This window comes from Mus caroli, chromosome 1, assembly GCF_900094665.2.
Source record: "Mus caroli chromosome 1, CAROLI_EIJ_v1.1, whole genome shotgun sequence".
Classification (NCBI taxonomy): domain Eukaryota; kingdom Metazoa; phylum Chordata; class Mammalia; order Rodentia; family Muridae; genus Mus; species Mus caroli.
In genome coordinates this window covers 150979921-150992240 of record NC_034570.1, presented here as the reverse complement: position 1 = coordinate 150992240, position 12320 = coordinate 150979921, and the positions used below count along the sequence as shown (strand labels likewise).

Below are 12320 nucleotides of genomic sequence, written 5' to 3'. Positions count from 1 at the left end.
TTTAATATTTTAATATATTCTTAGCTGTCCATGGTATTACATGCCTTTAATCCCAGCACGTGGGATGCAGAAGCAGGCAGATCTGAGAGTTTGAGGACAGCCTGGTCTATAGAGTTGGTTCTAGGATAGACAGGGCCACACAGAGAAACCCTGTCTCAAAAACAGTTCTTTTATTATATTCTTCATGCCTGGGTGCAACTCCGTAAGGCCACATCTTGATTTTTCTTTAAGTCATTGCCTTTTAAGTCCAGTTGGATCTGGGCACTCAGAAAACAGAAGCAAGAGAACTCAAAATCCTAGAACTTCAGTGACCCTAGAAGAATAAAAATCCCAGTGTTCATAGATCCAAATATTGAAAAACTCTGCTCTGAAACATTATGGACTAGGGAAAGAGGTGAATTTTTCCTTAAAAAATTCTATTTTTAACATTTTAAAATAAGTCTTCTTAGTAACAAGAAAAAAGAAAGAAAGCCTGGATAAGATCATGTGTTGTAGACATTACTCCTTAATAGAGTCTTAACTGTCTTCTTCTGCATTTGTCTTTTCTATCAGAACCAAAATACCATGACCCTTCAGTATTCCTCAGTTTTATAACTGTCATGTCAGCCAGATTACTTTCCAGGACGCAACCTGTTAACTCCACTTCCTTCATTGTTTAAATAACTCAAATAAGTTTCAAACATTTAGCTGTTTTCTGTAGTTGCAGCTATTATTTGTTTACATGGGAAGAGAAGCAGCTTTCCTCTTACCCTTCTAAATTCTCTTCACAGGGATAGACAGGAAAAGATAAAAAAGAGAAAAACATGCAAATAATGTGGTTTTTATTACATTATATCATAGCCAGGTGGTGGTGGCCCATACCTTTAATCCCAGCACTTGAGAGGCAGAGGCAGGCAGATCTGAGTTCAAGGCCAGCTTGGTCTATAGAGTGAGTTCCAGGACAGTCAGGCCACATAAAGAAATCCTATCTTGAAAAACAAAAACAAACAAACAAACCAAAACCCCCCAAAATCCAAAAAATTATATCACACAGGATCCTTTATAAGGAAACAAGGACCTAGAGGAATGTTTAAACTCAAACATTTAAAAAAAAAAAAAAGAATTATTTATTTTATGGACAGGAGTACGCTGTCTTCTGACACACCAGAAGAGGGCATCAGATCCCATTACAGATGGTTGTGAGTCACTATGTGGTTGCTGGGAATTGAACTCAGGACCTTTGGAAAAATAGTCAGTGCTCTTAACTGCTTACTCATCTCTCTAGCCCAGACTCAAGCATTCTTATGCTGTATTTGGTAAAGAGTGGAGGACTAGAGAAAATATTACCAGGAAAAAAGGTATGAACTAAGAATGATAATTTCAAGGAAAATTTAGGAAGGCCTGTTGAGTAGGCTCTCTCAGCATACTCTGACTGCACAGAGATGTGATCCTCTGACCTTAGAAAGGACCTCTCTGATGGAAGTCAGCTTGCTTTTAATACATGGTGGCAAAACATTCTCCCAATACCTCTCAAACACTTCATTCCAAAATATCCAAGATGCCATATTATGGAGTAACATAATCTCAGCCCATCACTAGCTATATGACCTCAGTCAAGTCACTTAATGTTCTAAGCTCAGATGCTCCCTGAATGAAATGGGCACAAATAATTATTCAGATTAAATGTGTCAGTGCATATTAACAAGTTATCTATGTGTCCTTAGCATAGTTCATGGTTCTTATCATAGTCCCCCATATAAGAAAGGAGAAAGAGGGCTGGTGAGATGGCTCAGTGGGTAAGAGCACCTGACTGCTCTTCCAAAGGTCCGAAGTTCAAATCCCATCAACCACATGGTGGCTCACAACCATCCGTAACGAGATCTGACTCTCTCTTCTGGAGTGTCTGAAGACAACTACAGTGTACTTACATATAATAAATAAATAATAAAGTCAATAAATAAATTGAAAAATTCTTATTAAAAAAAAGAAAGGAGAAAGAATTTATCCACACTTTTAGTTATTTGATGTGCAAATTGCTATATTATGCCCTATTCAGGAGGAAAAGCCCATTAGTAAAAGAGCCCATCAGTAGGGAGACCCACATGCACTCTTGCTCATGCATTCCTGTCCACCTGTGACACAGCTGTGCAGTGCTGAATGTGCTCAGGCACTCCACTCACAGGGAGAGGGCCAGAGTGGTCACCACCATAAGACTAAAGGAAACTTCACTTCCACTCTTGCTGTACTTTTTCTTTTTGCTGACTCTGAATTCCAATACCTCCATTTGAAGCTGTGAGTGAATGAGCATGCGTTGGTAGACTGGAGTATGAAGGGGCTGTACACCATATTACAACTTTGGACTTTTCCACTTTGAAAAAAAATGAAAGTCTCCATCTTGACATGTTCATTTTGCAGAGACAAATTCACTTGTAATACAGGAGTTGACCCATATAACTAACTCCCTTACAGAAAATATTATTTCTCACTGTGACAGCTGCTAAACTCGCACTGGCATTCCACACAGCCTGAAGATGTCATAGATTGCCATAGTTTAATGGCATAAGATCCATAGTTTAATGGATACTTGGAGATGAACCAGAAGAAAGTGAGAAAATTAGCAGTTTACCAGATTAGTACAATATCCATTATTTTCATAGTAACAAAACACATATATAGATGCTAGTAAGAACAAGATGCTAGTCTATCTTAAAGGATCACAGATTAGTCTAGATTCTATGTCATTTTAATCTGATAAGCTTTAATTTTTAAAACCCTCTTCTAACATATGTTTGTACCTTCTGCTGAAGCATGAAAATAAATATGAGCTTTATATACACTTCCCAGGAAAGATGATGAAAAACCCAAGATAGTGTTCCACTTCAAACCTATGTCATGGACATGGCTTCAAGAAAGAAACCCTGTGTGAATAGACTTTGGCAGAGCTTCCAGGATTATAGCTGCTGGAAATGTTTGATTGAAATGGACGCAGTCTATCACTGAAATTTAGATGTGCTCTATTATCAAAAGTATATATTTAAAAGTGACTGTTCTGCTGCAGCAGTGGATCTCCTCTACCCAGGCTCCTCCACCCATACAGCCCTTATGAATCTTAGATTCTTTTTTTTTAAAGATTTATTTATTCTATTTATATGAGTATACTGCAGCTGTCATCAGACACACCAGAAGAGGGCAACAGATCCCATTACAGATGGTTGTGAGCCACCATGTAGTTGCTGGGGATTGAACTCAGGACCTCTGGCAAAGCAGTCAGTGCTCTTAACCTCTGAGCCATCTCTCCAGCTCCAGAATCTTATTCTTTCTAAGTAGCTGGCAGTTACAAGCTATGGACCAATTCTATGGAGATACAAGGGTAAAACAAAATTGTAATAAGATGGTTTCTTTATAGGCTAATTGAAAAGTAGCAAATGCTGGAAATACTCAAGTTCCTGCTGTGTATATGGATTCTTGGATCTTGGCTTCATGCAAGTTTCATGGCTGTGACCAGTCACCTATTTTTTGTCTTGATCTTTTCATCAATAGAATATATAAGTTATTAGGTCTTGATACCTTCTAGAACCTAAGGTCTCATATTTTACAACTGGGTTGTAAGATCTAGAATATGTTTTCAATGTGTTCAGACATTATCTAAACACCTATATACTTGAGGTAACAGAGAGGATTGTGAATAATGGTCATAAAACCAGCCACAGGAAGCCCAGTGAGAAGCAGGGAAAGTTACCTAAGAGAAAAGAAATTGAGTCTCTTAAAATAGTTTAAGTAATGCCATATGACATGTGGGATAGACTTGCCCTCTTGTTATAAAATACCTTACTGTAATAGAACTCATATTAAAAGCTCTAACTGAAAAAGAGGAGTGTGACAAGGAGGAGTTTTGAGAGATGGGTAAGTTCATGATGTTGATAGTGATACTTGTTTCATGGATATATATGTTTATTTCTAAATACACCATCTTCCTTAAGGTTTCTATTGCTGTAATAGGACATGATGATCAAAAGCATGGGGAGGAAAGGATTTATGTCTCTTACACTCTCACTTCATAGTCCATTATCTAAGGAAGTCAAGGCAAGAACTCCAACAGGGCAGGAGCCTGAAGGCAAGAGCTGATGCAGAGGCCCTGCTTACTTGCTACTCCTTGTGGCTTGCTCAGCCTGCTTTGTCATAGCACCCAGGAACACCCGCATCAGGGTGACGCCACCTACAATAGGCTGGGCCCTTCCCCATCAGTTGTCTATCAAGAAAATACACCAGAGTCTTACCCACAAGCCAACCTGTGGAGGCAGTTTTCAATTCAGGTTCCCTTTTCTTAAATGACTCTAACTTCTGTCAAGTTGACATAAAATTATCCATCACATACATCAAGTTGTATATATTGTGTGGCATTAATATTTTAGTTTAATATACATGCATATATATTAAACTTATTAAAGTAATGTATTTATATATTTTAATATAGTTTATATATGATATATTCAATATTATTTAAATATATATTCAATATATACTTATTAAACTATAGATATGGATATATTTGAGACTACTGCCTACAAGTTTCAGATTTCTGTCTATACAGTGCTCTTCAAACAAATAAAATGTATAGTAATAAAATGGCTGCCTTCTGAGCTACCTGTTAATGCTGATGTAAGGCAGAGACTGCCTTACCAAAAAGTAGTAGAGCAGTTCTTCCATTAGTCAAGGCATCACACTGAAAATGGGATACTGTTAAGTCCATTCAGAGTATCCTCAAGTTGCTTTGGGGACCATTCTCTTTTGCATAACACAAGCAAGAACAGTAACAATATGACAGCCTCCTTCATCAAGTCAGACATTCCTAAAAACACATACACAACCAATTAGCAAGTCTACAATATTTTCAGTAATCTTTTTCTCCTTCACATTCCTATAGATTTATAATTTGAACCACCTACCACAGTGCCAGTCAATTATGTTGTGTTTTTTATTTCATACTCTATTTCTTTGATATATGAGTTACAACTGTAAACTAATGAGACTCATTTTCCTGTGAGATGGCTTATAAGCTCAATCTCATCACATTTCATTTTCCACTTTTTGTCAAGGACTTGAATAATCCATACTATTGGAAGCAATGTCTGACTTGTCTTCCTACCCCAGAATCCTGTAGCAAGGTGTTGAGTGGAACTAAGACTTGAATGGAAGAATGATTTAGTTGTATGGGATTTTTTTAAAAGATTTTATTTATTTATTATATGTAAGTACACTGTAGCTGTCTTCAGACACTCCAGAAGAGGGTGCCAGATCTCGTTGCGGATGGTTGTGAGCCACCATGTGGTTGCTGGGATTTGAACTCTGGAACTTTGGAAGAGCAGTCGGGTGCTCTTACCCACTAAGCCATCTCACCAGCCCTTTTTGCTTTTTTTTTTTGTATGGGATTTTACAATGTTGAGAGATCAGCGCTACTCAGAGTATCATCTTTGATCTTTGACCTGAATTTTGGATATTGGGAAATTTTCAAATTTTAAAGAATTCCGCTCTTTAAGCCCTCACCTTTCTTATTCTCTAGCCCTCCTTCTCTCTCTCCCTTCCCCCCTCTCTCCATGTGGCCATGGCTGGCCTCTCTCCCTCTTTCTATGTTCTCTTTCTCCCCCTGTCGTTCTACAATAAAGCTCTAAAATCATAAAAAAAATTATCTTTTAAAAAGCAGTCAGAGGACTGGAGAGATGGCTCAGCAGTTAAGACTGCTCTTCTTGAGGTCCTGAGTTCAATTCCCAGCAACCATAGGGTGGCTTACAACCATCTATAAATGGGATCAGATGCCTTCTTCTGGTGTGTCTAAAGACTATGACAGTGTACTTACATACATAAAATAAATTTTTAAAAAGCAGTCAGACAAAAGAGAAATGGCTTGAAAATAATGTTGTGGCATCTTTACCTTCCCCTAGTGTAGAAAAGGCACAGGTACCTAATCTGTGTCTTAGAGTGAGCCAGAGGTACAGGTAACCTGGGAATATTTTTTTTTCTGGTTCTTTTTCTATTGTTAATATGCTCAGAGTTCTCTTTACCTTTCTTAATTGTAATCCAGGTAAACACAATACTTAATACATTTTCTCCTGTTTTACATGACTTACAGGTAAGAATGAAGAAAATTACTAGCTATTGAGTAACAACTATGTGCTAGGCTCTATAACAGATTCTTTCATATATGCATCTTAATAAATTTGTACATTTTGGCCATGTAGGTGATGTTGCCATCTTACGGAGACTAAAAGAGTGTTAAGAAACTTCCATATGAGTATAGCTGGTAAATGTAACTAAGGGATAGAGATATGACTGTGCAGATAGAGGCATGACTTGCACTTTTGAGGTTCTGAGTTTTGATGACCTGGAACACAATGAAGTGGTGGTGATTGTGTAAATGTAACTAAAAGATGGTTTAATGATCAGCACCTTCCTGTGTTCTTAGAGATGTATTTAATTCTCAGTACTCACCTTTCAAGGATTAGGCCAATCCCACTGGCCTGGTCCTATCCTCATCTATTACAGACAAAGGCATGCCTACATCATAGCATATCATGTGCTTTTTCTTCTATTGGTGTCTGATAGACCCTGTTGTATCTTCCTCTTTGGATGTCTCCGTCATTTTAAGATCCTGAAAGTTGGAGTGTATTTGCTTATCATCTTTGTAACGTTTTCTTTAAAAAAAAAAAAAACTAACATTAAAAAAATTAGTGTTCATAGTTGTAGACCTGTGAATTTAGTCAAATATGTTCATTTTACAATGTAAATCTTTTTCTGTCCTGAGCATGTCTGGCAGTCATAGCAGAATGGCTCATATGGGCATTCTCAAGTACAAGACTCCAATTAAGTCTTTTCTATCTGTCTTAGTTTGGGTTTTATTGCCATGAAGGAACATGATGACCACAGTAACTCTTATAAAGGAAAAACATTTTATTGGGGCTGGGTTAGAGTTCAGAGGTTTAGTACATTATCATCATGGCAGGGAGCATGGTGCTAAACCTGCATGCAGACCTGGTGCTAGAGAAGTAGCTGAGACTTCTACATCTGAATTGGCAGTCAGCAGGAAGCAAGTGAGCCTTTTGGCCTGGCTTGAGCTTTTGAAACCTCAAAGCCCACCCCCAGTAAACACATTTCGTTCAACAAGACCACACCTACTCCAACAAGGTCACATGTCCTAATTCTTTCAAATAATGCCACTCCCAATGAGCCTATATGGGGCCATTTCATTCAGACTACCACATCACTGGCCACCTACTTTCCAGAAGACCAGAAAATAATATTTCTAGTCATTGCACTATGGCTTAGGGACAATTATTAGCACTTTCCCATATTCTTCTCTCAATACAAAGGGGTTACAGGGTACCACATTCTGATTCCTGTATTCTTCTAAACTAGAAATGAAAGGCTGACGAAAGATGAATGTTTTGTTTAAAAGTAGAGCATAAATGTCTCTTGTAAGGCCCATTGGACTTGCAAACTTTATATGCCCCAATACAGGGGAATGCCAGGGCCAAAAGAATGGGAATGGGTGGGTAGGGAAAGGGGGGGGTATGGGGGACTTTTGGGATAGCATTGGAAATGTAATTGAGGAAAATACGTAATAAAAAAATATTAAAAATTAAAAAATAAATAAATAAATGTCTCTTGTAAAGATGTTCCTCTGGCTCCCTGTACCAGGAAGGTGCTGCTAGCAGCATCAGGGATGGAGATGAGATGGCATGGATGGTCTACAATGCAGAGTGTGTTCGAAAGTTGCTCCATATATTTACCTTCCTGAGATTTGTCACCCTAGAAGCTCAACATGCTTTTGCCTTGTCATTTTTCTGAAGAAAAAAAAAATACTGCTCTTTGTTAAGATGCTGCACAGGCCCAGGATCTGCCACTCCTCTGAGTGACTAACACCCAGTGCCAGTGCCTCCATGTGTCTGCAACCCATAGATGTTGGACTTGTGTTGTTGTCCCTTGTTGTCCTGCCTGAGGTCAGAGTTATTTACAGAAGTCCTGGCAGAGGAGCCAGGTGGATGAGGAAAGGTTTCCCTCTTCCATGAACGATTTATCCACACTCCTTTTTAGCATAAGGATATTTCTTGAATAAACACAAACTTTTTTATGGTAATGTAAGAAAATTTGAGAAGTCTATTATTATGAACTAGTTAGCACAAAGGTTGCTGTTTCAAATTTTTAAACAACTATATAAGTCAAATCTTTTTCTCTTTTAAAATTTTTTTGTTGGTTATTTTATTTCTTTACATTTCAAATGTTATCCCCCTTCACAGTTTTGCCTCCACAAACCCTCTATCCCCTCCACGTCCTCCTGCCTCTATGAGGGTGCTCCCACCAAATCTTTTTCTTAAGAAAATGTTCTATGATTTGTTACTGACTTGCTTGGACCGTAAATATGGTATTGTGGGCTTGGAAGACAGAAGGAAAAAATCTTGAGATGATGGTAGCCCCTTTATTGCTATAAAAATTTCCAGAATCCAGTCTTCTGCTTACCTAAATGATGCTCTAGAATAGTTATTTTTCTTGGCATTGACAAGGATTCTGTCAAAAGGTCAACTGAAAATAAGACTAAGTTAAAATGTGGGAAACTGACGGCATGCATGGTGGATTCCTGAGGAACAGTGTGGTAGGGATATTTGGGAAACTGAGGTCCATGACTGTCTGTTAGAACGACTCTCATGTAGTCTTTATCAAATGTACCAAATTTTCTAAGTATTTTTCTTACTGATACTATATTTTCATTATTGCATTTACTACTTAACATTTATTTTGTAAGCATCAGAATCAAATCATTCAGCTCTACAATGATTTGATTCATTTTTACTTCTTTTTACCAGAATATTTGAAGGAAGTTTTTATATCTTCTAGTTTCTATGGGAAAAACATACTGAAGTGTTCTCTGATAACAAGTCATTTGAGCTGAAATATGTCTGTGTCCTTTTAAAGAAAGATTATATGAACTATTATAAGCCTGATATAGTTACATACATCTATAATTCTAGAACATGAAGGCAGAGGCAAGAGGACCAAGGCCAGCCTACATACAGAGAGGGTTCAGGACCCACCTGGGATATGTTGGAAAGACTTTCCAAAAAAAATTCCTGTAAGCTTAGAAGGCACTGCATTCTTCCTTTTCCTCCAATCCAGAAAGTTGTGTGCTGAATGGTTTATGACAGTGCTTTTCACAATCACTTTTAGTAGCACTGTCTTAATGTGAAATGTGACCCCTCCCCTCCCAGTGTGCCATGTGTGTGTAGAGTATGAAATACCCAGAAGTTTTCTAGTTCTAACTCAAGATATCTCATCCTAATCAGCCCAATAAAGGTTTCCTCCAAATCTTAGGAAACTAGAATATGTACACACAACACATAAAGTATACACACACACACACACATATAATAGCCAATAATTTTCATGGTAAAAATTGTACTTTATAGAAGTTTTTCTGTTTTTATCTGTACTTTTATTATTTATATTTTGAAAGTATAGTTTAAGTATATCATATCCTACTTCCCTTTCCTTTCACACACTCTTTTTTTTTTTTTTTAAAGATTTATTAATTATATATAAGTACACTGTAGCTGTCTTCAGACACTCCAGAAGAGGGCGCCAGATCTCATTGTGGATGGTTGTGAGCCACCATGTGGTTGCTGGGATTTGAACTCTGGACCTTCGGAAGAGCAGTCGGGTGCTCTTACCCACTGAGCCATCTCACCAGCCCTCACACACTCTTATACATTCCCTCCTTCCTCTTTTCAAATTCATGGCTTCCTTTTTCATTAGTTGTTACTACATACATAAATGGTTATGTACAAAGGGCCTTGCTCATGTTAGGCAAGTGTTCTACCACAGAATTACATCCTCAGCCACCCCTCTTTTTTGAGTCAGGGTGTTCTTTTGCAGCCTAGTCTGGCCTTGAACTTTTCAAGTGCTAGGATGGTAGATGAGTGTCTCCATACCCAGTCGGATGTTAATGTTTTGTTTTTATTTTTATCTTCTTTGCTTAAGATTTGGCAACAAATCAATGTTTTGTTAAAAGGATAATAGCCCACTAGAACCACAGTTATTCTCTCTCTAGTATTTGGATTACAGGTACTTGTCAGAAAGTTAAGTTTCCATTGGATTACATCCAGATTTGCAGCTCTTTTGTGCTAGAGTAGGAAATGCTGACTCAAGGGGAAAGAAAGTGTGTGTGTGTGGGGGGGGGGGGACATTTGGGATGCCCTCTTAGCCTTACTTTTTTTTTTTCAAAAACAATTTTTTATTAGATATTTTTTCATTTACATTTCAAATGCTATCCTGAAAGTCCCCCATACCCTCCCCCCACCCCCCGCCCTGCTCCCCAACCCACCCACTCCTGCTTCCTGGCCCTGGCATTCCCCTGTACTGGGGCATATAATCTTTGCAAGACCAAGGGCCTCTCCTCCCACTGATGGCCGACTAGGCCATCCTCTGCTACATATGCAGCTAGAGACACAAGCTCCGGGGCACTGGTTAGTTTATATTGTTGTTCCTCCTATAGGGTTACAGACCCTTTCAGCTCCTTGGGTACTTTCTCTAGCTCCTCCGTTGGGGGGCCCTGTGTTCCATCCAATAGCTGACTGTGAGCATCCACTTCTGTATTTACCAGGCACTGGCAGAGCCTCACAAGAGACAGCTATATCACGTCCTGTCAGCAAAATCTTTCTGTTAGCTTTGCTTCTTGTACCATGATAAAACTTTATATAAAATACTAGTGCCTGTTTTAAGAGATCAGCTATAAAAACAAGGGGCCAGGACACTTGGACCCAGGACACATTGTTAAGATAACATTAGGCAACTGTCCTGAAGGTAATACTGTGCTTTTGCCTCCATTCTGCTACAATTGATTGTTTGCTTTATCTTGGAGATTTACATATGTATGTATGTATGTATGTATGTATGTATGTATGTATATGTATGTATGTACGTACGTATGTATGTTTGTTTTTCAAGACAGGGTTTCTCCATGCAGGTCTGGTTGTCCTGGAACTCAGAGATCTTCAACCTCCTGAATGCTGGGATTATAGGTGTGGACCACCACTATCTAGTTTGGAAATTTAGAAAATATAAACTATGCTTAATTCCTAGTGTTAGCAGCCTCATTGGGGAAGCATTTATTTGATCAGAGATGGTCAAAACTATATTTTATTTTATCTAATAGAACATCAGAATTAAATTGGTGTTTAAAACTGCTGTTTATAAGCTGGGCGTGGTGGTGTACACCTTTAATCCCAGCACTTGGGAAGCAGAGGCAGGCAGATTTCTGAGTTTGAGGCCAGCCTGGTCCAAAGAGTGAGTCCCAGGACAGCCAAGGCTACACAGAGAAACCCTGTCTCGAAAAACAAAACAAAACAAAACAAAACAAAACACCCAGAAAACCCCTGCTGTTTATAAAGGTCTGTGGCATATGAAAGTTACTTGGTTTTGAGAATTTCAACTTTAACAGTTACTAAATATTCCTCAGTATTATGCTGTAGGCTTTTGTGTTTCAGCATTACATGTATATAAACGTGGCCAGCCTTCCCACTGTGCTATATTGCTCCTCTATGCCCTGCAATTAGTAAGTCAGTCTGTTCATAAACACTCCAGCCTGAGGGCGTGTCACCAAATGCTGGTGCATGCTCTTCTGTTCATATTCTGTCATTTTACCCTAACACCTATCTTGTCTGGAGATTTCAGTAATGTGACAAGGATTGTAGCTTCCCAGTTTGAACACAGGGCATAAGATAAGATTTCTGTCTGTTCTTGCTAGAAAGCAAGAGTGAATAGGGTCAGCCTTTTAGCTGTCTGTCTGTCTGATTTTACTGTTAGCATCACATGTTAGGAAAAGCTAGTTCATCTGTCTGTGTGTTTGGGATTCAACAGCATAAACTGTCAGACTAACGCTGATTGAAGGTGGACTGGGAGGGGAAAGCCTATCTGTCCAATGGCTCGCCATTGGCTTCTTATTACAGCATTCTCCCCTGAGACTCGCTCTGCATGCTCATTCACCTACCTCCCCCCTCTGCTTGCTCCCCTTCCTTTCTTACCCCTTCATTACTGATTCACAGCTAGAGGCAGCACGGTGGCGGTGGCGGTGGCGGCAGCAGTAACCGGGCAGCGACAGCAACAGCGGCAGGGCTGCTTGTCAGGAATCACAGATTGCAATGAGCTCATCCTTTTCTCCTTGCAGCTTCACAACTGCCCTGGCTTCCTGGCTACATACAGCTCCTGCCGCCTTGCCTGCTCGTCTGCTCGTACACAGATATCCTCTCTCTCTCTCTCTCTCTCTCTCTCTCTCTCTCTCTCTCTCTCTCTCTCTC

At 39.1% G+C, this 12320-nt stretch overlaps 1 protein-coding gene across 2 annotated transcripts in view; it reads left to right on the top strand.

Annotated features, from left to right (window-relative positions):
• Positions 1 to 12320, top strand: part of Rabgap1l (RAB GTPase activating protein 1 like) — a 551913-nt gene that overhangs the window by 409158 nt on the left and 130435 nt on the right. The gene's annotated exons all lie outside the window — the stretch shown is intronic.